This window comes from Mytilus edulis, chromosome 8, assembly GCF_963676685.1.
Source record: "Mytilus edulis chromosome 8, xbMytEdul2.2, whole genome shotgun sequence".
Lineage (NCBI taxonomy): Eukaryota > Metazoa > Mollusca > Bivalvia > Mytilida > Mytilidae > Mytilus > Mytilus edulis.
In genome coordinates this window covers 26,252,802-26,276,703 of record NC_092351.1, presented here as the reverse complement: position 1 = coordinate 26,276,703, position 23,902 = coordinate 26,252,802, and the positions used below count along the sequence as shown (strand labels likewise).

The 23,902-nt window shown below is 31.3% G+C and overlaps 1 long non-coding RNA gene across 1 annotated transcript; it reads right to left on the bottom strand.

The window, feature by feature from the left end:
- Window positions 1–1,184: 1,184 nt before the first annotated feature.
- LOC139485193 (uncharacterized) lies at window positions 1,185–2,852 on the bottom strand. Its single transcript, XR_011655276.1, has 3 exons — window positions 2,448–2,852; window positions 1,729–1,834; window positions 1,185–1,480 (listed from the first exon to the last, which is right to left on the bottom strand). It is a non-coding gene; the product is annotated as an uncharacterized lncRNA (long non-coding RNA).
- Between the last annotated feature and the right edge of the window lie 21,050 nt (window positions 2,853–23,902).

Below are 23,902 nucleotides of genomic sequence, written 5' to 3'. Positions count from 1 at the left end.
AGGTGACACATAAGGTATGACTATTTACTTTAAATGCCTTTAGATATATTTTCTCATGTTTTATTACAATTTGAGAACTTTTATAAGAATCTAAGTGCTAATTCATAGATTATTATTATTAATGCATTGTTTCTATCATACTCTACAGCATATTTTTTCATGTTTATAAAGTAACTGGCCAGATATAATGATGCTATAGTTGTGCATCTCTACTTTGTAGGTTTGGACAAAAGCACAGTGTCAGAATTGTTGAGTCAGTGGCCTAATAACCTTAACCAGACCAAACCTGAATTCTACGAGATTGCTGTGTTTCTAAACATAGTGGGTGCTGTTGATTGGACACATAATGAATATAAAGAGATAGCAACAAAAAATCACGGACAGAATTCAGTTACATATTGGTTAAACTTGGAAAAGGCACTTGGCCCAAAAATCATTCTTCCAATAAACAAAAATTCAACAGCTAATGGGAATATCATTAAGTGGTTTGTACCTAATACTATTTGTCAAAATGACAAGATTTTCCTGATTGTGTGTAATTAAACCATTTTACTGAATTAACTGATATCTTATATACACTGTAAATCTAAGTGTTAACAAATAGAACACTGCTTGAACGCTTTTTTGTAACACTTTTTGAACGTGTAATGGTGTTCCAAATGTTTACACTAGTGTTAATCAATTGAATGTGTGGTGTTCAGTTTTTAATGCCTTTGTGTTTCATTTTTGAACACTTGATGTTAGAGACCTTAACATTAGTGTTCAACGATTTAACGTGTCCGAATGTTCAAAATCTTAATACGTCGACGCGTTCAACAGCCATGTAACACTTTTTGAACGCACTGAACATGTTCAAAACCAGAAATGTTAAGATCCAGAACACCAGATGTTAACATTCAGAACAGTTGACATAGGTGTTCAAAGTGATGGTGTTCAAATGTAGAACATGTTCTATTTTCAAGCGTACATAATGTTCCATAAGTACTAAACTTAATTAAACTGTTATAAAAACTATATTGAATCAGGCAAAATATAACAATAAAACATATTTTAACAAGTAATTCTTTATATAATCAAATGAGCATATATGTAAGACATGTAAGAAAAAGTACACAAGAATACCTTATGATATCACAAGTAACAGTCAGTGAATTCACATACATAATGTTTTTAAATTGACTTCACATCACAAATAAGTATTTACCCCTACATGAAAAGATAGTTGCTACATCATGTGTATCCTAACCGAAAAAGCATGTCAAAGTGATAAGTAGATAGTTTATGATATAGATATTTGTCACAATGAAAGTTTAAAAGTTTGCAAATTCCAAGAGTTCTTGTACGATCACATACAATGAACGCTCCACTTTTCAGTGCATCTTCACTTAAAGCTATCAACTAAGTGGCATTTTATGTGTTGTTATCAACTTCCAAATGTCAAAGTCATCCACAACAAGTAATGTCTATGAGCCTATATATCCTGCAAAATAAAATTTAAAATTAATAGAAGAGAGCTTTTTTTTTTTTTTTATAAAACATCAAATTATGCAATGATTGTTATGCTTTAATTTCGATATCTACTACGTCTAGAGTACAAATTGATATTCTATGGCACTGAAATGCAAGTTTTGACATTATAAATTACAAAAGTCGATTTCTTGACCTAAGGTATACAGATATAGAAATGATACACCCACATAAGCTATTAATAAACATATATTGTCATACCTTTTTTTATATCTTTTTTTTTCCAACACTTTATAGCATGCAGAAATGACCTTCGTGGGATTATTGGCTACCGGTTCCTAATTCAAACATTTCAATCTAACGATTCCTGCAAATAAAAAAAAAAATGAATGCATTTTCTAAGTCAACTGAAATGGTGTTCCAAATGTTTACACTAGTGTTCATCAATTGAATGTGTGGTGTTCAGTTTTAAATGCCTTTGTGTTTCACTTTTGAACACTTGATGTTAGAGTTATTTAACACTATAGTGTTCATCAATTTAATGTGCAGTGTTCAGTTTTTAATGCCTTTGTGTTTCATTTTTGAACACTTGATGTTAGAGTTATTTAACACTTAGTGTTCATCATTTGAATATGTGGTGTTCAGTTTTTAATGCCTTTGTGTTTCATTTTTGAACACTTGATGTTAGAGTTCTTAACACTTAGTGTTCAGCGATCTTCAGCTAATATACGTGGATAACTTGGCAACAATCATCATTTATTCTGTATAACAGACAGACGATCACAGACTGGTTATTCATCAGTTTAGGAAATCATTTGTTATGAACGTTTAATCTAAATCCTGTTCTTTAATTCGTCTTTTATTTTGTTGAATATTTGGATATAACAGTTATGAATATTTGACAAATATATATCTGACATGAGAAAATAACAAGGAAGCCATCGAACTACCTATGGAGATTATCCTAATTTGTTACTCACTTCTTTCATGTTCATGTGGGATAGAAGTCCCTTCTCCAGTTCTCTTCCTTATGTGTATCCATTCTTCGTTAAACCGCCTAAATCACCAGCCGATATCTGTTTCCGGTATTTGGTACCCTGGTATATTTTTTTTTAACGCGAGGTGTTCAAAATTTCGAGCGATTTGAACACTGATTGAACATGTAATGTTAATAAACTGAACGGATCATGAAATAAGATAAACATCGACATATTTTTATTACGATATTATCATAACAGGCCTAATTGATATGCATTATTTTGCCACTTGTAAGTAAAACTAGTAATAATAATAAAATAAGTTCATAAACTATACATATATCCTGTATATGCCAGCTTGGAAGTTTAATATTTCCCAATTACTAAAATATTAGTAAAAAATTCACAGATCATCATCCTGCGTACATACATTCATATATTTTAAAGAATTTCTTTTTGAATTTGCCAATTAGAAGGATAGAAAATCGGACAAACGACTGTCTTCTTTTCACAGTGTACAAGCGGACAGTGACACAAAACGGAAGTTGCTGATCTGTCCGACGGCGATCGGCTCGTTGTTTTTCAAAAAAATATAGAATATCAACACAAAGTGTCCCATAATGGAATGGTCAGCAGCTCAAGGTAAGTGAATAACTACAATGATGTATTTTTGACCATTTAAAGCTTATTTTATGCTTTTAGCATCAACCGTCTTTTTAAAATAACTCCTGATCATGAAGAGGGGTCAAAATTTTGCGATTTTTCGAGTCATAAATCTTAACAAAACTCCGAAAATTCAAACATTTTCAAGATTTTTAATCGATACATAGTTGAATAATCATATTCCGCATACACACACAAAAGTTTGGTTCATTTTTTTTTTATTATATTGTCACAATTGAATCTTTTCTATTCAAAGTGTACTGTCCGCCTCGTTGCCACCGTATGTTTTCATACTGTCCGATTCGTTGGTCATATTCATGATCGATATCTTAAGCAAAAGTAAGATTGAAACATGCAATTTATCCACATTTAAACTTTATTCAACACAGATACTGTCTATGATTATATATGGAAAATATTTATAGATTATATATTCAGCTTGGATCTCGTGTCAATTAAAGGGGGACATTGGTCACTCTTCCAGAACCTTTACTCATGTCTGCTGCTCGTATTCATCGTTTGCGGACCTTGTTGTTAGATTCTCTACCGATATAATATTCTAATAAATGCATGGTGAATTCAGTACACATGTTCCCTATGACATGAATTCTAATTTAATGCAAAATTAGAGTTTTGATCCAATTTTACGGCCTAATGAACATAGAAAACGATAGTGCGAGTGGGGCATCCGTGTACTATGGTCACATTCTTGTTTAAAAGTTATTTTAAAACAACAGTATATGATAGTGAGTGATGCAGCGCACTTAAGAACATCAATTAAATAATGTTTTGCTTATATTTTCAGATATACATGATGAGTACTAGTAATCCTTATAGTTGTACAACATGCTTGTTTTCGTGCAAAATATTTTCCGAAATAATAGACCACAATATAATTCGCCATCCGGAACAAACACTTAAAATAAAGGTTTATATTCAAAATAAATGCATTCTTCAGACGAAAAACTTTTTGTGTTAAACCAAACCAACTACAAAAGGATGGTTATTACATACATAGTGACAATTATAAGGAAACTCTTAATATAGGAAAAACATGTGATCTTTTGGAAACAGCAAGCACTCTTTTTGAAATTGAAAATGATAACTCGCATGAAATTGGAAGCCCAGTTGCAAAAAGACAAAAAATCTCCACATCAACACCCCGCAAATCTGATATTTCTCATGACCTCAAGGAACAGACAGACGAGGAAATGGAAACTGAAGGAGACAAGAATAAATCATTTTTCGATATCGATGCAGATCTGTCGAGAGAACTTTTGGATCTTTCTATATCGGATGACAATTACATTGACTCTGATATTGAAGAAATGCGGCAATTGCTGCCAATACTTTTTGAAAAACTGAAAACAGTAAATCAAAAACATAATTTTTTAAGATTCAGTCGATTAGTTGTAAACGACGACTTTCCTTTGCAAAATATTTGCTTTTTGTTATTTATGGATATAGTTAAATGGTACTCTACAGAAAACACATCTCAAATGCGTTATTCTGAAGACGTTAAACGGTTTTGGAGAGTTGGACTTAAACTTTTTAAAGGGAAATTTGTAAGATTCATGAGTGGCATAAAAAACAAAGGACAATTAGATATAAAAGGAAAATACAATCCATCCGATTCGAAAATCAACTTTGCTGTGCCAAATAGACAGGTGCTAGATGCAATGGAATCTCCAGTAGATGCTTCTACTCCTGGAATATTAACCGATATGATCGATCAGATAAGTTTGAGTGACCCTAAGCACATACAAACGTACAAGTTATGCGTTGATGGAAAAAATCGATATCAGCCCTTGAGAATCGATATTAGCTTTTGAAAATCCATATCAGCCCCAGTAAACTTGGAAATATGTGATAAATAGATCATGACATGTCATTTTACATATCGGCACTGGTTTCAGCCTTCGACCCATATCAAGCCCTCGGGCTAAAGCCCTCTGGCTTGATATGGAAGTCTAGGGCTGATACCAGGGTCGATATGGAAAATGCCATGTAATAATTTAAAATTATCGTGTCCTTTTCTTCACAGACATTTCAAAAGGAAAATACGCTCTTACTTTGCATCCGTGATCAGACTTTAACATTTCGATCATAATGTATACTATAACATAGATGTAATCGTAGGTACATGGGGACGGGTATTTTTTGCCCCATATTTTCCATATTTGTTAATTTCACTGATATTCGTGTTTTTTAAACTTACAAAAATATAATTCAGGAGCGGATCCAGAAATTGTTAAGAGAGAATTCATACCCAGATGAAAGATTAAAAAAAAAGTAACTAGGGTTCCCAACCCCGGACCCCCGACCGCCTGGATCCGCAACTGCCTAAGCGATTACAAATACATGTATTAAGTAACGTGAATGTATTCATATTAATTTATTTAATCGATGATTTGTACATATAAGAATTGAATAATAACTCATACAGAATAAATGCAAGTTATGATAAAAAATTTAACAAGAAAGGCTTCACCGCATACTTCATGTTAAATGTGTGTATATAAGTATTCTTACCTCTACTAAGGCAATAGGAAAACAAACTCATGGACCATTCAAGTACACCGTAACTTTTCAATTGATTCTTTTTGACTTGAATTCCAAGCCATGAGATTTGTTTGATTATTGGTGAAATAAGACGCAAACTGGGTGTAAAAAATTATTGTTTTGATTTTCTGTGTCAAACGTTTATAAATATAAAAAAGAAGATTTGGTGTAATTGCCAATGAGACAACTCTAAACAAGAGAACAAATTAAATGACACAGAAATGAACAACTATAGGTCACCGTACGGCCTTCAACAATGAGCAAAGCCCATACCGCATAGTCAGCTATAAAAGGCCTAGAAATAACTTTTGTTGCATGGTTGTATTTTTCATGAAAAGTTATTACCCCTATTTATGTTTTTAAGTGATAAAAATAACAATGTTCCACATGAATGTATGAATAAATATACCATAAAAATCACCTACGTGCCCCATTTTCCTAAAACAAACTAGAGAAACGTATATTAAATTTTCATGTGCATGCATTAACAATGCTTTTTATATGTAATAATCAGTAACATTTTATAAATGTTGATATTTCCTAGGAAATCGGTCATGAATGTGGATAAATTGCATGTTTCAATCTTACTTTTGCTTAAGATATCGATCATGAATATGACCAACGAATCGGACAGTATGAAAACATACGGTGGCAACGAGGCGGACAGTACACTTTGAATAGAAAAGATTCAATTGTGACAATATAATAAAAAAAAATGAACCAAACTTTTGTGTGTGTATGCGGAATATGATTATTCATCTATGTATCGATTAAAAATCTTGAAAATGTTTGAATTTTCGGAGTTTTGTTAAGATTTATGACTCGAAAAATCGCAAAATTTTGACCCCTCTTCATGATCAGGAGTTATTTTAAAAAGACGGTTGATGCTAAAAGCATAAAATAAGCTTTAAATGGTCAAAAATACATCATTGTAGTTATTCACTTACCTTGAGCTGCTGAACAATCCATCATGGGACACTTTGTGTTGATATTCTATATTTTTTTGAAAAACAACGAGCCGATCGCCGTCGGACAGATCAGCAACTTCCGTTTTGTGTCACTGTCCGCTTGTACACTGTGCTTTTTTTACATCAGAATTTGAACACTGGTGTTCACTGTGTCTGAACACACATGTTAGTAGTTTTAACACAAACGTTAAAACTTTGAACACGTCTCTAAGCATTAACATATGACGTTAAAATATTGAACATTCGGTGTACAAATTTTGAACGCGTCCGGACGCGTCAGGCGTCAGGTATATTTACAGTGTATTACCTGCACCAAGTCAGGAATATGACAGTTGTTTTTCATTCGTTTGATATGTATGCATGAGCTTTTGATTTTGCCATTTTCTAAGGAACTTTCCGTTTTGAATTTTCCTTTGAGTTCGGTATTTTTTGTTATCTAATTTATTACACTTAAACATGGATATTTTGTTTTCATATTCCATGCTGCTATAATAAGTTAGTGTAAAATTGTAAAGATAATGTAATAGCATTTGTAACAATCAAGCATGACGAGTTGTCTTTCGTTTATTTTTTAATCATAAAACTTTATAATAGTAAATTTGTAGTATTAAATACTGTATACAGGAAGTTATTTTTAACAGATAAAACGGAATGAACTGTAAGTAAAGAGATAATAGCATAAAGTTTACACAAATAGTAATATTTACAAGTAAAAAAAAAATGTATACAAGAAAAAAAAATATATGAATTTGATCAGCTTATAATCGTCTTCATGGTTCAAATTATGAAAGTTAAAGACAAAGTAGAATTTAAATTTTGGACTAGTGTTTAAAATCATGTTAAGTTCATAATTTTTAACTATATAAAGGTGGCTTACATATATAAGAGGTAAATATTATTTTAAGCTTAAAGACCAACAATGCAAGAGATTTCTCAACAGATACCTTTAAAACAGTTAATTCTTGCATAGTTTCACTTTTCTACTATATTTTACCCATTTCATAGCTGTATAACATGCGAACATACATTTTTAATGAAAACACAAATGATTTATTAAGGAACACAAAAAATTAAAGTGTGGAAGTCAGAGAAATTATGAAATCCATTTGAATTCAATAAACATTGTGACCCCAAATACCGTACAACCTTTATGCTCTTAAAACCATGCTATACAGATGCCATAATTTTCCAATTTTCTAATGATGAACTATTCAATGTATATGTTCAAATTAGGGAGATATATGATTGCAAAAGAGACAACTACCAAATTGAAATCAGATGACGCGGAATTAATCAATTGTATATCACCGTACTGCCTTCAATAATAAGTAAAATCTTTACTTTTGAGTCAGCTTTATCAAAGTACCCGAGATAACACAATGTGAAACTTTTGAAAAGGGAAAACAAAAGGCATATTTTTCTTTTTAATATGTTCTTTAACTTTCTTTCTGCATGAAGGGTAAATGTAAACCAAAGGCCTCCTTTATGATAAAGCTATAAACGATTACAAATCTGACAAAATAATTGTCGGACTTTCTCCTAAACAAAATTAAACAGATAACGCGCATAACAACTTTATATTTAAACTATATTTCAATGTCTACTTTCCGATAATAGATTGATAATATGCGATTGGACGAATATGATAATCAATGATTCAGTCACACATTATAAAAACAAAGCATACGAAAACAGAGATAAATAGCAATAATACAAATATAAAAACGACCTTTATCAATTTTATTTCAAACGTTATATATGAATTGATTTCTGTAAGGAATTTTTTAAGGTTTACTTTTATTGTCCTAGATGAAATAAAAAAAATCTGTATGTGCCTGACCCGAGTCATCTGTAATTCAGTGGTTGTCGTTTGTTGCTGTGTTATTTATTCATTTTTCGTTTATTAATTTGTTCATACATTAGACCCTTGTTTTTCTCGTGGAAATGATTTTACATTTGTCATTTCGGAGACTTTTAACGCGGAATTTGCGGTATGGGCTTTGCTCATTGTTGATGGCCGTACGGTAACATATAGTTGTTAATTTCTGTGTAATTTGGTCACTTGTGGAGAGTTGTATCATTGGCAATTATAACACAGCTTCTTTTTTATATGAGCAGCACGAAGCTCAACAAAATATTTGGGTTCTCGGGTTCACCGAAACATAAACATTTCCTGCTCCACTTATCAGGAGACAAGGTTTGATTCAGATTCACTTAGAGAATACAAAAAAAAACATTGTTAAGTTATTTAAGGATAATACCCAAAACAAAGATTTCCATCACTCTGTTTTTCTTGCAGATCGTTTCTCACTGCTATCTGATTCTCCCTATCTTGTAAGATATAATAAGATCCTTGCTACATTTGATTAAATGTGTAAAAAATATTGTTATCTTTTCAAATACGTCCGTTTTGCTTTAGTTTTTGAGTTATAAGTAAAAAAAAACCCTGCCAATTTACCCCTATATAAAAACAAGATTTCTGCGCTCAGTAGAAATTTCACCTGCTGCTGTATAAATGAGGAATTAAATTGTGTGTAACAATGTGTCATTTTGGGAAGTTAGATAAAATATTTTAAATGTCCCAGAACTCTCAAAAATTGGCCGAATCAAAACTACAATTTTACGTTGATATGATGGCAAGCAAATCTACCAAGAGAATTCTGTACAACAGACCAAAGTGAAAGAGTTCACAAGATGATCCTTATGAGCACTAAGAATTATCAAACAATGAAGTTGTCCTACTTATCATGTAATTTGATAGAAGTGGATAGTAACCAATTACCCTTAGAAATAGGGTCAACACATCAAATTTATAGCATTATTATTATCCCTTTTACATGATTACGAGATTACGGACACATGAATATATAAAATAGAATTTATTTTATATTCTCTCATATCTAATGTCAATTGATTGCAATTATTGTATTTGATTTATTTTGGTATCAAATACTATCAATGATATTTGCTTTGTTGGTTCAGTATTTTTTTCAATTGCAAGACTCAAAACGATATTTATTTAAGACATTATATTTAACTATTTAAACAATGAATTCCATAAGGGGGAATTTGCATCAAGAGTGTATGGGAATTGCATGGTTAAAGCAAATTTGAGTGATTGTTTGTACTGATAGACGACGGACAATGGTATACAAAAATAAGGCACATATTCTTACGCCAAAATGGAAACAAAAGTGAAAAGGCTCAAACTAAACACAATAAAAAACAAGCTTACCTGCATTAGCTTAATACATGTATCACTCTGTAGAAGAGGGATCTGAAAAATTGAAAAATATGGAGTTTTTGTAATTTCGGAGAAAAGGATAGAAACTTTTTAACTTATCTTAATTTTTGTTATTGTTTTTTGCTTACTGGTAGCTACAAAATTATTTGCCTAAGAGAAGGTTAAAACAACTTAATCATTATGAGACACAACCAAAAAAATATCTAATTCTATAAGCAATGAATAAAGCCCCCAAAAATATCTTCGGAACCTGTATTTTAAAAGAACAAAATAAAGAACACACATTGAGGATTCAGGAACTGTTGGCTGTAATTGAAAAAATATCAAATGTAAAGATGTAAAGTGTAAAAAATGGTACAAAAAAAAAATCCAGTTCTTTCGGCTGTTACTAACGTGAATTAGGTTTCAAATGGGAATACATAATGAATTAAAGATACTATTTGTGGTTTACACCTCCAATATTTTATCAAATGCCAATTGTTAATTTTAGATTTACAATGCATAAGTTATAGAAATATACTGAAATATATTCCAATTTGTCGGTAACACGAAAAATCTTGAGTAACAGGACAGAGTTGGTAACAGGAAGGAACTTAATTTCAAAACAATTCCTTTATTTTATAGTAAAGAAATATGCAACAATACAAATTGGTCAGAATTAGAAGATAACAGCAAGCAATTTCGTTTTTATTTTGAAACTTTCATTGCAAAATGGAAAATCTGCGTGTAATGAAAAATACAAAAAAATTAATTTCTCTTCCATACAAGAATTGCAAAATGGTCTCTGTTGTAATCAAAAGTCAAAAACCTTTCTTTTAATTCAAAAGACAGTATGTTATGTTGAGATTTGTCTAATATGATGATAATAACTTATCCTAAATTATTTGTTTTTACCTTAAGAAGGTTAACTTTGTCTTTCATTAGTAAAATTAACATCCTTCCTGTTACTATTTATGGCTATGTTGTTACTTTTTATCAGGTAACATGAAAGAACGTAACAGAAAAGAATTACTCAGTGCTTTTTGTCCTTTTATTTGAATTGTATGGAAGTGTACTTCAATAGTATAAATATTTATTTGATAAGATACTTTAAAACCCAATTTAATGTCATAGTGCTGACATTAAAATATTCTCAGAAAGTGCACAAAAAGGCTGCTACAGGAGAGAACAACGTCTTTTCCCCCTATAAATCCTTATCTTGTATGAGCTCGGATTTTCCAAACTGGCCGTCATTCTAACTATACATGCGTAGTCATACATAGAAAATGAGGCTCCTCTTATTGCATCAAAGGAAATTTAATAAAGCTCGGTCTTTCACACGTTTCCACAGGGTAAAAAACAGTGGTAACAGCAAGAAAATTACCATTACCTTAGGGAAAAGTTTTAAAATGCAAATGTTTTAGATATGCTTTAGATATAAAACGAACCCAGGTCAATCGAGGAAAACTCAGTTTCTCAGTTTCTTGTATAATCTGTCATTTTTGTGACAATTGAATACATATTTTCTTAATTTTGGATATTCTTTGAATGATTTGATTGTCAGTAAAAACAACACTTGGTTTTGGGGTTGTTTTTTTTTTTGGGGGGGGGGGGGGGGAGGGGGTATTTTAATCATACAATTTTATTTGAATAAATATTAGAAAAAGTGTTAAATTGGAGAAAGTTGGTGCATTTTAAACTCTTGTTAATACTGAAAAACTTCCAAAACAATAATTGAATTAAGAAATAATTGCCGATGAATGATGGAACCAGAATTTGTTTTTAAATAATTTCTATTTTAGCAGTAGCTATAACAATTGTATTTGTTACTTTTTTATCATTACAGTATGGATGCAGAAAACCGTCAACATTACTTTGTGATAGGTTCTGTGTTTTTGGAGATAGTAACACCAATATTCCAAAATCGTCTGCAGAGAGATTACCAACATCGTGGGTTTGTATCTTTGCAATCATTTCTGGACAGTCAGCAAGTAAAACACAATTTATTTCATCTAAGATTTAAAAGTTCTTGTTGTAAAGACCAGGCTAATTGTGTAAACAGACGGTCACTCCCTCTAACTAATTACCAATGGGACCTTTTGTATTCAGAGAATCCAGCATCTTGTAATCAGTGTCACTGTAAATATGCAGCAAAATCTCTTCAGATATCTGATCTTGATATCTCCTTTGCGGGTCTAATTTTGTTAAACTGCTGTAACCTGACGCAAGGAGAAGATCATGCAATCCGAACATTACGTCAACATAAGAATGCCAAATTCAGTCACAACACAACTGGACAAATTACAAAGACAGACTATGATATTCTTCGTGCAGATATGGAAAAAGACGTTCTGCAACTGGACAAGACTAAACAAGATGCATTTAAGATGATTGAAAATAGGCCTATGGATGAACCATTATGCAAAAGATATTTCACATGCTTACTGGATACACATCAGCAGCTGGAGGAGGTAAAATATCTTTTATGAGTTCTATTAACTTAGATCGAAAGAAGCAATATGGAGTTGAATGGGAAGGCAAATAACATGTCAATTTGGTAAACTTGTGTTTTCGGGAATACCTGTTTAATGGACTGGTCTTCCATTAATCTATCGAATTTAGTTTATGTAAGGAGAGGCACAGTACATGCATTCGTTATCTATATTTTGGGTTATTCATGTATTATTGGGCTATTACTCTATAATGTCAACGACGAAAGAATTGTTTGTACTCAAGGTCAAAGCTTAAGGTTAATGGTCATTCACAAAGGTATGTTTGAACAAAATCTCATGGTGATATAACCATGACAAAGTCTAAAAAAGGATATGACCAGACGAGACAATGTTCCCAAAAAAATCATGTTTACCTTATGCAGTGAAGGTCAGATCTTCAATCTTGAATTAAATCTTATGATTATGCAAAAGTTCAAAATAGGAAAATTTGAATAGAATCAAAATATGACACGGACATAAGAACATGTTTGACTTAAATTTGTCCAAGAGGATTTTTTATTCGTAAGTTATGGAAAATATAGATATTATACGAGCCTGTTATTCAGTGATTGTCGTTGGTTCATGTCTGTCATATTTATTTTACGTTAATTTTATATCTATAGATCAAGCTGTTTGTTTGATTGTTTTCAAAGTTTTTATTTTGGGGTCATTTTTCTGTCGCTGGTGATGGTGACCTATAATTGGTTTTAATCACGCCATTTGAACTGAATAGTTGTCTCATTGACGATCTTACTACATCTCCTTTTTAATATAAAATCATTAAAATAACTGTCAAGTCTCTTAATTGTTCTTAGCTGCATCCTTTCAAAAACGATACAACTGTAACAGAGGGACATTGAAGCTCATAAGATGAAAATAAAATGACAACACCATGGCTTAACAAGAAAAAAGACAACAGACAGACAATAGTACACAAAACACAACAGAGAAAACGAAAGACTTAGCAGCCCCACAAATAACAATAAAACTGAGAATTTGACGATTTCAACTTATATGACTAAGATGTATTTGTACATCAATTTCTAATAAATGACTGTTGTATGCAAGTTCGGATTCGCAAACATAAAATTTTCCTCATAAGGGCACCGTTGTCTTTGTCGTGAATGTTCTTTTACTTAAAATTATGGAATTTTTCTAGTTATTTGACTCCACTTGGACTTCAAACTATTACAACAACATGTATTGCACATTATTATAATACATATTAACCATGTGTATGTCCATATGTACATATATTTTATATTTGAAAGAAACACTATTATACTTAAATTTATAAAAATTATATCAATTAGTTCTATTTTTAAGATACACATCTCCTTCGAAGGAGTGAGAAAAACAATCACAGAGGTAGATAATAAAGTTCAGAGCGTGAATACTACTATTAAACAAATGGAAACTTCCGTTGATTCGTCAATTCAAGATGTTGGCACTTCAGTGAAAAGCATTGATGAAACAATGAACAAAATGGTTCATGAAATTAGAAAATCCAACGAAGAATCAACACAGAGAATCAATTCATCTTTTGAGGTATTATTTCAATTTTTGACTCTGAGATGATCAAGTAGTGTAAAGATATTTTTCTTATATTAAGCGGCAATGCGTTTCATTTAATGACATATTATCAAACCTATCCCTTATTTTAATTACTATTTACTAATACACAGATATTTGTTTAAAGTTATGTAAATATTAAACATTTTACAACACTTTTTATTGCAATCAACACTGACAAAAATGGTAAAAACTCAACAGAAGAAGCACACAGACAACCAGAACACTTTGTTTCATATAAATAAAGACAAAATAATAATTATTTATTATTTTTAACATATTATTTGAAATTTTAAAATGTATTTGCACTCCTCTGATTTTCTTTTCAGAAGTTACTGAGTATTGTAAAGAAGGGTATACCAGGTATGTGTCTTTATTATTTCTCCTGTGCCGTGTTGTGTTCGTTTGCTTTTTTATTTGTCATTGTAATGACATTGCAAATAAGAGTCTCTTAATTTATGAGCATTGTCGCTCACCTTAACTACAAAAAAATCAACATTGACTAAATTGTTTTTCAATGTTGGGGCTATTACTCTTAAGAAGTTTATCGTGTTGAACAAGTTTTTCTTTGTCCATTATAGTTTTTGGTATACCGTGAAAACATTGGGTTTAACTATATCATAAATAGACAATATTTTAATTTAGGTGTAGACTGATAATCTAAGAAATGTTGATATATTTGCAGATCACCTTTTCCCTGTACGATTTTTCAGAAGTTAATTATTATTATCAATTATTTTCTTGTCAATTGACATCTTATTTGATCATACGTATCATAATGAACTCGTCATAGATACCAGGGGTGATGTTCTCGAAAGTATTCTAAGTTAGTCCTAAGACACATCCTAAGACCAATTTTAGGATAGACTTAGGATCATCTTAGGACATCCTAAGTTGTGCCTCGAAGCTACCTCAGACTCATTTTATGTTAGGACGTCCTAAACATATCATAAGTAAACTTCGAGAACACCAACCCAGACTTAAAATTGTGTACGACAGACGCTCGTTGTGTCAACAAAAAAGTAATCACTGACATTACAATCAAACAAGTTTATATAAAGTCAAAACAAAGCACGAAGTTGCAAAGTGTTAAAAAGACATAATAAATGGCACATCATTAACTAGTCTTAACCCTACTAGGCATTATAAATCAATAAAAATCAATTTTTGTTTTTCAATTGAAAGTTTTTATTACTGTCTATTAAATCTATATACATAAAGGAAAATCTATTTATTTATACTCATATTTTCATATTTCATTTCAGATAAGGACAAAAACCAATATGGGACCGGAGATCACATTTTCTACCTTCTCGAATGTGAAAATACTGCAGCTGTAGTTGGAAATAACACCGACATTTGTGGATTTCAAATGATTGATGACGGAAGACTTGTTTTTTGTTCGTCAAACTTAAATAAACTTTTAATTTGTAATGCAGAAAATTTCCAATCAGAGATTATAAACCTCCAAAAACAGCCAAAAGGTATTACAGTCATAACCAGAAATCAAATCGCTATTTTGTTTGAGTCGCATATAAAAATTTATGATATAAATTTCGAAGAAAATAATATAAAATCAATACACATTCCAGTGCCACAACCCGGATGGTGTCATTACATTACAAGCACGATTGATGATAGATTAATAGTGGGTGCAAGTTACAAAATACGTTATGATTCAGACGAACGTAAGACTTTACTATTTATCATAGACCACCAATCAGAGAAGATCATACAAATGATAGATATGGACAAATATCCGAACTTCATACATGTATCTAATGGGAAAATATTTAATTATGGATGCATTCTTTATACCTATAATTTGAATTGCTTCAGCTTTTCAGGAGATAAAATTTTTACAAAAAAACTACCATCTCAACAAAGAAAAATGGTTGCACTCGCAGATGGCAGTTGGTATGTAGTTTGCACAGATGGTTCAATACAACATGTGTCCAAAGATGGCAAGCATAGTAATAAGGTGAAAACATCAGAACTGCAATCAACAAAAGACTGTAATATGTTTATAAACTATAATTTGAAGCAAAGAAAACTGGTAACATGTGATACTCACATAAAAATATTCAATGAGATAGATTGAATACAAATGGAATTTTTTAACGACCTTGACTGACTATACAGCCCTTACACGGTCGGTATATAGATTGAATATTATACTGAATGATATTAAAAAGGATGATGTACACAAAACTTTTGTTTCTATGTTTATTTTATTTTAAACCAATTTATTTTATTCCTAGCTGGAGGTTAGATACTAGTATTGCAAGGGGCATATTCAGCAAAGCAGTCTTCTGATACAAATTTACAATTTCTGCAAAATGATTTCAGACGGTAAACCAATTTATTTGTCTAGAATGACTATTTTGTTCCTGACAAACAACGTGAAATATAGAAATGCAAAAGATAGAAAAGAGATATTCAACTCCATAAGTCGAAATCAAAATAGCAGTGACATTACGCAAACTGCTTGATGAAGGATTTATGTATTTTGTGTTAAAACAATTCACTTGGAAAATCAATATTTACCCCTACGATCTTACCAGGAAGGAAATCTTGGATCTTCCTTCAAATTATTAGATAACTAAATTATAATTACATAAGTGCCTTTCAAACCACGTGATATTGTACCAGCAATCAAAGCCCAGCATACAGTTATTGTGATTCTACCTACTTTAGGGGCGGCGTTAACCGATGTAAACACTTATTAAAAAGTTCAAAGATATGTTAAGTGTATACAATCTAGGTATCTTTCCTCTTACAATAGAATAAACAACATTTGATTTTTCTACCCTTTACGCAAGTATTCATCAATGAATAAAAAAAGTAAAATCACAAAAATACTGAACTTAGAGAAAAATCAATTCGGAAAGTCCATAATCACATGACAAAATCAAATAACAAAACGCATAAAAAACGAATGAACTGTCATATCATGACTTGGTACAGGCATTTATCCTTTTTTATTTCATAAAAGAAATTGGCTAACGTAGATACAAGTATCTTATTAATAAAAAAAAAAGGAAAAATCGATGTAAACAATATTCACCGACATGAGATTATGAAGATGCTAGAATACTTGATTGACAACATATTTGATCTAAGTTTGAGGAGGCGATTTCCATCAAACAATGTTCATTTCCATGGAAACCAACCGTGTTCTTCTTGTTGTCGATTTGATCCTTTATTCATATGAGGCTAGCACCATCAATTAACTTTCCGTTATAAAAATAATTTCCTCTTATTAAATAATCAAAAATAAATATATTATTCTTGGTGGGTTTTAGAAAAATGGGGATCCCCTTTGGGGATTTGTGGCATTTTTTAAGCCCACCTTTGCTTTTTAATGTCATTGTCATTTATTTGCTACTATTGATATTGTTAATATGTCATTCTCAATTAATGATAAATTTGGAATAAATGACATTTTGCTGAACTTGAGTTTTACATTAACAGCAAACTTTGCTCGGCCTTCCCTTAGGTTTGTTGATCATCATCTTGAGGAACCTTGGCTGTCAAAAATAAATTTATTGGAACTAAAAACATTTTTTTCACCAAGTTCAGATAATCATTGAGGATTAAGTAATATCTACTGTGTAATAATTTTATCTGGGGATTAGCCATCTGAGGTCTAGGGCAGTATTGTACATCATGAGTGTAGCAACTTTATCTCCCGCCTGAGGCCAATGTATGCTATGATCTAATATGGGAGTGGATTATCCTGCCGTATTAATGTATTACCGGGTTCGTACTATCATGAGCAACACTACGGGTGCCAAATGTGTAGCAATATCTAATTAACCTTTCAAAACATCTGAGATTACCACTCGTTTAGGTGGGGTTCGTGTTGCTATCTTCGTTTTTCTGTGTCGTTTTTCTGTGTCGTTTTTTGTGTACTGTTTTGTCTTCTTGTCGTTATTCGTTTGACTGGTGAACGGACGTACAGACGTTTGGATTTCTATATACCCACCATTGTTGATCTGCATAGTAAACATGGCCTATACAAACTTCCATTCATGAGCAAAACAATCTGTAACTGGCAATTAATACCAATGATGATTTCAGACATTTTATTTTGCACATTTTATCAGTTTTGTTTACTCCAGTTTCTGTTCCTATATACTAGTAGCTGTCAAGTTAAAACCAAAAAGGCAAAAATAAATGGCTAAAATTGGACAATAACTTCTATAAGGTGTCCATTTCATCGACCAGGATTGCAAATATTTTAATGATGATAGTTTTTTTCTGTTTAAAGTCTCTTCCTGTCTTCTTTAGTTTTCAATATAATAGTTTCAATGTATATAAAGTGCGAATCCGGTTATAAGAGAGAAGACGTTATTAAAGTCAAAATATATTTTATTGGCGAAGTAAGATCATGGCTTCTGTCGGTTACCAACCCACAAACAAAGGGTCTTTGGGCAACCGTAAATAAAATGCAAATAAAATAGATAAATAAAATTCAAAATTCAAATAAAAACTAAAATGAAATGAAAATTTTGAAATAATAGGGTGCTGAATTGAACCCTGGCAACAGATGTCCAAAATCAACATGAGAAATTTCGTTTGAGGTGAAAATAAAGATAACATGGATTAATGTTCTAAATAAAATAATAATTCAGTGATAAATCAAGTTCATCGGTACTGGTGCAGCCTATAAAGTCCGCCCTAGTGATGAACTCTTCTAAAAGACTGTCATAACATTATTTATCGGTTCACTATGACTGTTAATCCGTTATCACTCGTCAGATGGACGGCATACTGTGGTTAATTGTGTTCATAGACTGGCGAAGAGTTGTAAATCCAGAAGCCGTGACAGGAGTTCTATGTTGAGGTTAAAAACAAGCAGAAATCTGTAAAATAAGACATAAAACAGCAGTATCGAAAAATATAAGAGGAGGGATGGGTGGGTTTACATTAATTATGCGTACAATAAACTCAACAATCTGACCTTAGATATATATAGTTACTTCCTAGGAGACCGTGCATTCTAAATATTGTGAGGAGTGCTTTAGCTGGTAAAATTGATATGCCTTGTAATCGAATTAAGACATGCGCGTTACATTGACCTGTGCATGAACTGTGGCAAGTCTTGTCTTCCTCTGATAACGTGATTTAACGGTCAAGCCCTTTAAATCGAATTATAAGAGAGAAGACGTTATTAAAGTCAAAATATATTTTATTGGCGAAGTAAGATCATGGCTTCTGTCGGTTACCAACCCACAAACAAAGGGTCTTTGGGCAACCGTAAATAAAATGCAAATAAAATAGATAAATAAAATTCAAAATTCAAATAAAAACTAAAATGAAATGAAAATTTTGAAATAATAGGGTGCTGAATTGAACCCTGGCAACAGATGTCCAAAATCAACATGAGAAATTTCGTTTGAGGTGAAAATAAAGATAACATGGATTAATGTTCTAAATAAAATAATAATTCAGTGATAAATCAAGTTCATCGGTACTGGTGCAGCCTATAAAGTCCGCCACTAAACAAGTTCAAAAACGCTCATTTCACAAAGAATGTTTTGGAACTTGTTACCGCCAACCAGTACCATATATTGAGAGTCGATTTAACAGATAACTCTGATTGTTATATTGTGTAATAACAAGAATCTGACCGCAGTAACTACTAGCTAACAGATTCCCGAAGCCAATAACCTACTTCGCCGTTTGATAGACAATAAATAGATGAAAATAGATAATAAATAGCATAAATTAAAATTGTAACTTGTAACTTGTATAAAATTAGATAGCTTTCAAATCTGACAAATAACATATTCCTTCTCACTGTAGTTTGGTTCAATCACTTTTTTGGAATATTGTGCTTGTATTGCAATCGTGGTAACATTTGAACAAAGCAAATTTTACTACGGTTACAAATCTTGGAGAAAATCAATATCGCTTATAAGTTAGGACCTATTGTATAGAACGGTTGTCCGATGTCATGTTCATTTTAGTGGATTACTTAATATTACAGGGCCCTTCAAAAATGAGCATACGATTAGTTTATCTCTTTACTTAAAGTGCCCCATAACACTTTGACCTTGCTAAAAAATTGTGATACGAAAATGTATGAGAAGACAACCATAAGTAACTACAAACTTCCGAGCAACAACGAAGTTTTGGTGATTGAAAACCCAACTTTCCAAGCACGCTTTTGGAAACATGAAATATCTTAAATTGACAATCAATCAATAATCAGCTCTAGATTGGTAATTTACAATATAGAAAAATAAATAAAATTGATATGATAACAGATAAAAATATTTGACTTGCCAACTGTTATATGAATGTTTATAATCAGATATATGGTTGATACTTTTTATATTACCATTGGCTGAATTCTACTTTTACTATCAGAAAATATATAAACTAGAAGATCTGACATGAACTGTTTTTAAACTTAATAGCGTGGTCGTAAACAGCTATATACCACCGTACAGCCTTCACCATTAAACATAGTCCATACAGTATAATAGCAACAAAGGGTCCCGGCAAACAAGAAAACAAAGCCATATTTAAGTATAAATCAATTTAAACGTACAACAAGTATAAAAGACTGCGACACACAACAAGTTTGTGAGAATTAATCCCTACCGTAACCGGGGACATCGGTTAACAACACAAAATAAAACAAAGTTGAGGTAGGTTTGACTCATTAGCTAGACACAAAACACAATACACAACTAACAAATAGACTAAAGACATCAAGTGCCCACCTAAGAGTACTCGCAGTTACTGAAAGCATGTTCAAAGTCAATTCAAACTAGTTAATGAATCGTGTTGCCCAGACAAAAAATTTTAAAACTGAGGTGCAGTTAAGACCCCCCAAAATTTGACTCTAAAAATAGCCGATGGAATATTAGCCGTCTTAGGGGCGCTCGTCAATACGGCATTAAAACTGGTATCGTGTAATATTTTGTTTTGTTTGTTTAATTTTGTTTTTTGTTTTGTTTTGTTTTGTTTTGTTTTTGTTTTATTGCATATCATGAGTATGGCGTGCGACAACGATTATTATGCCAAATCATTTATGACTGCTTACAAAAACTAGTATTCTCTAATAAACGTATATACATAAAATTCCATGTATAACTGTTCACAGTATTTAACCCAATTACGTTGTTTCTCTTTCAGATAACAAAATCGTACTAATTAGCAATTTTACAGTCTGAGATATACGCAACTTTAATATCTAAACTACAAAACAATAAAATCAATTCATCACCTAACTTATTTGAACTTTTCTTGACCTCTGTAATGATATACATCAGATTAAAGAAAACCATTAACCCAGACAAAAACTCGCTAAAGTTGTAAATTTATATCAACAATTTTCAGACGATAATTTTATCAGAGATCTACGCATCTGGTAATAAAGTTTGTAAACGTAACTTGCAGAAGTGTATACTATTTCTGCTCTATTCGTTATTAGTGTTTAACTTAATTAAAAGATTAATATTGCCAGTGAGACAACTATCCACTTGAAAGTACAAATGAAGTAAATGTAAGCAAATATAGTCAACCTTACGGCCTTCAACAATGAGAAAAACCCATACCGTATAGTCTGCTATTAGAGGTCCCGACATGGAAAATATAAAACATTTCAATCGAGAAAACTAACGGCCTAATTTATTTCAAAGCAGTTTACGAAAAACAAATATGACAGACAAAAAACAACGAAGCCTTTTTCCAAGTAAAGTAGTAAAAATATCTTGCCTTGCTGATCAATTTTCTAAAATTTGAGGCTAATGGAAACTTTAAAGTTAAAAATGCGCAAGTGGATCCCGGATTAATAGCTACTAGTTCCACTCATATGAAAAATCCAATAAAGCTAGTTTAAACAAACCCCGAAAAAAAAACAATAAAGATTCGTGACTTGAACGGCAAACACATGGCAAAACTATTTTCAGCTTATGTAAATATTTGAAAATCAACATTTGATTATCTTGTCCATTACATGTAGCATTTTATTTTTTCTGGGCACGATTAAAACGTGCGCAAAAAAGCTTTGTGATTAATGACGGTTTACCCTTGTGCAAGACCTTAGTTTTGGTCACATTATTTATACATAATACAGACAGGGCATGGATGATTTGTTGTGATCATGGTACATGAATAATATCCATAGATCTAAATCAACTGGTTCCCAATTACAAGACTGTGAAATTGCTTTCCTTAACCGAAACAGCTCGTTTCTAACTTATGACCTGAACCCTGCTAGCTCCAAGTCTTTTTTGCTCTCTTGCCTAATTCAAATTGGTTGTCAAATAAATATCTGATATAAAATGCATCAGTTAACTTACGATATCATTGATATTTTGTTGATGAATTTTTATATAGCTGCGAGATACCCTTTATTTTTTATATATATATATATTTCGCACAAGTAGTGCAGATTTAGTTTCTGAAATTAGTGAAATAATTCTCTCTTTTATAAAGATGCGTTGAAAATAAATCAAATTTAGGTATACTTGTGGTCAGAGTGATACAATGAGAAAAATGTAAAAATTCCTTCGTGATATATACACATACTAAAAATATGCACTGAATATAAAATTACTTGCGGGACTATACCTTCTCAGTGTAATTATAAAATAAATAAATGTTGAAATGTTTTCTAATCGGGGTGAGATATATAGATAAGAAACCAATTAACTAAATCAATCTTATTCTTATTCGTGGTATGGTCTCTCATAGTAAAAAGCAATCCGGATCAATATAGTATCCGCCATTTAGAATTGTTTTCTTATTATGCTCGAAATGTTACTACTCAAATCAATGCTAAAGCTAAAAATGTCATGTACTGAATTAGATACATTAAAATTAAAGAATAAAAGAAGTACCTTTTTTATTGATGTATTTAGATAAGGCATACTGCCACTTCTCGACTGACATACGTAAAAATGGTCCTGCTGATGAATGAAATAATCCTAGATAACAAATTTTCAGTTTCTGTTTCCGATGCGTAGCTATTTTGACCTCACAGGTGGCTAAAGCCGGTTTTATTACCCCAATTATAACACCTCTTTTAACGCCTTAACTTCTCAGGCATCATAAACCTTACAATAAATGTCAATATGAACAAATATAATTAAAATAATATACAACTATACAAATCCTTGATTTTATACACTAAATAAATATCAAAATGTGTGCAATGAAATTTGGATAACCGAAAAAAACAATCGGTTATAAAGACATTACTTCAAAATATGAATGAATATTATTTGAAATAAATATTAAATATAAATATCAGAGACGTATTGTACTATATGTCGCTGTATATGTGCAACGCAATTTGGCTGACTGAAAAACAATCGGTTATAAAGACATTACTGTAGCGCCGTATCAAATTTTATCAACTAGTTTCTTTTAACGGATGCTCAACTTTGAAATATAATTTACGATTTACTGCTGTCTTAAACACGCTAAAGAACAATAAATGGTACCATAAATTAATTTATTGCATTTGATGGTGTTAATGTCTCACAAGACAACCCCATTATTAAATAATAGTTAAACATACCTGATAATGGAACATTACCATTTTAATCTGCATTACGAAATGTAAATTGAATAGAAATACCTGGATCCTATTTTTCATATTTAATACCTCGATAAAAAGATACAAAAATATCAATATAACTGGAATTAAAAATTATGCGAATCAAAAATTTATTATACAATCATAAAAATAAATTAAAATAAATTCACTCGTATTATAAAAACTTTAGACAAAGATTTGTATACTATATATAAATCCTTGCTTTAGTAAATTGTCCAATAATTTATAAATTATCAAATGGAATGTGACCGATTTGAAATTAATTAAGCAATAATCAGTTGAAATTGAAAAATTATTAAGATAAGTATTTACATTAATTATGCGTACAATAAACTCAACAATCTGACCTTAGATATATATAGTTACTTCCTAGGAGACCGTGCATTCTAAATATT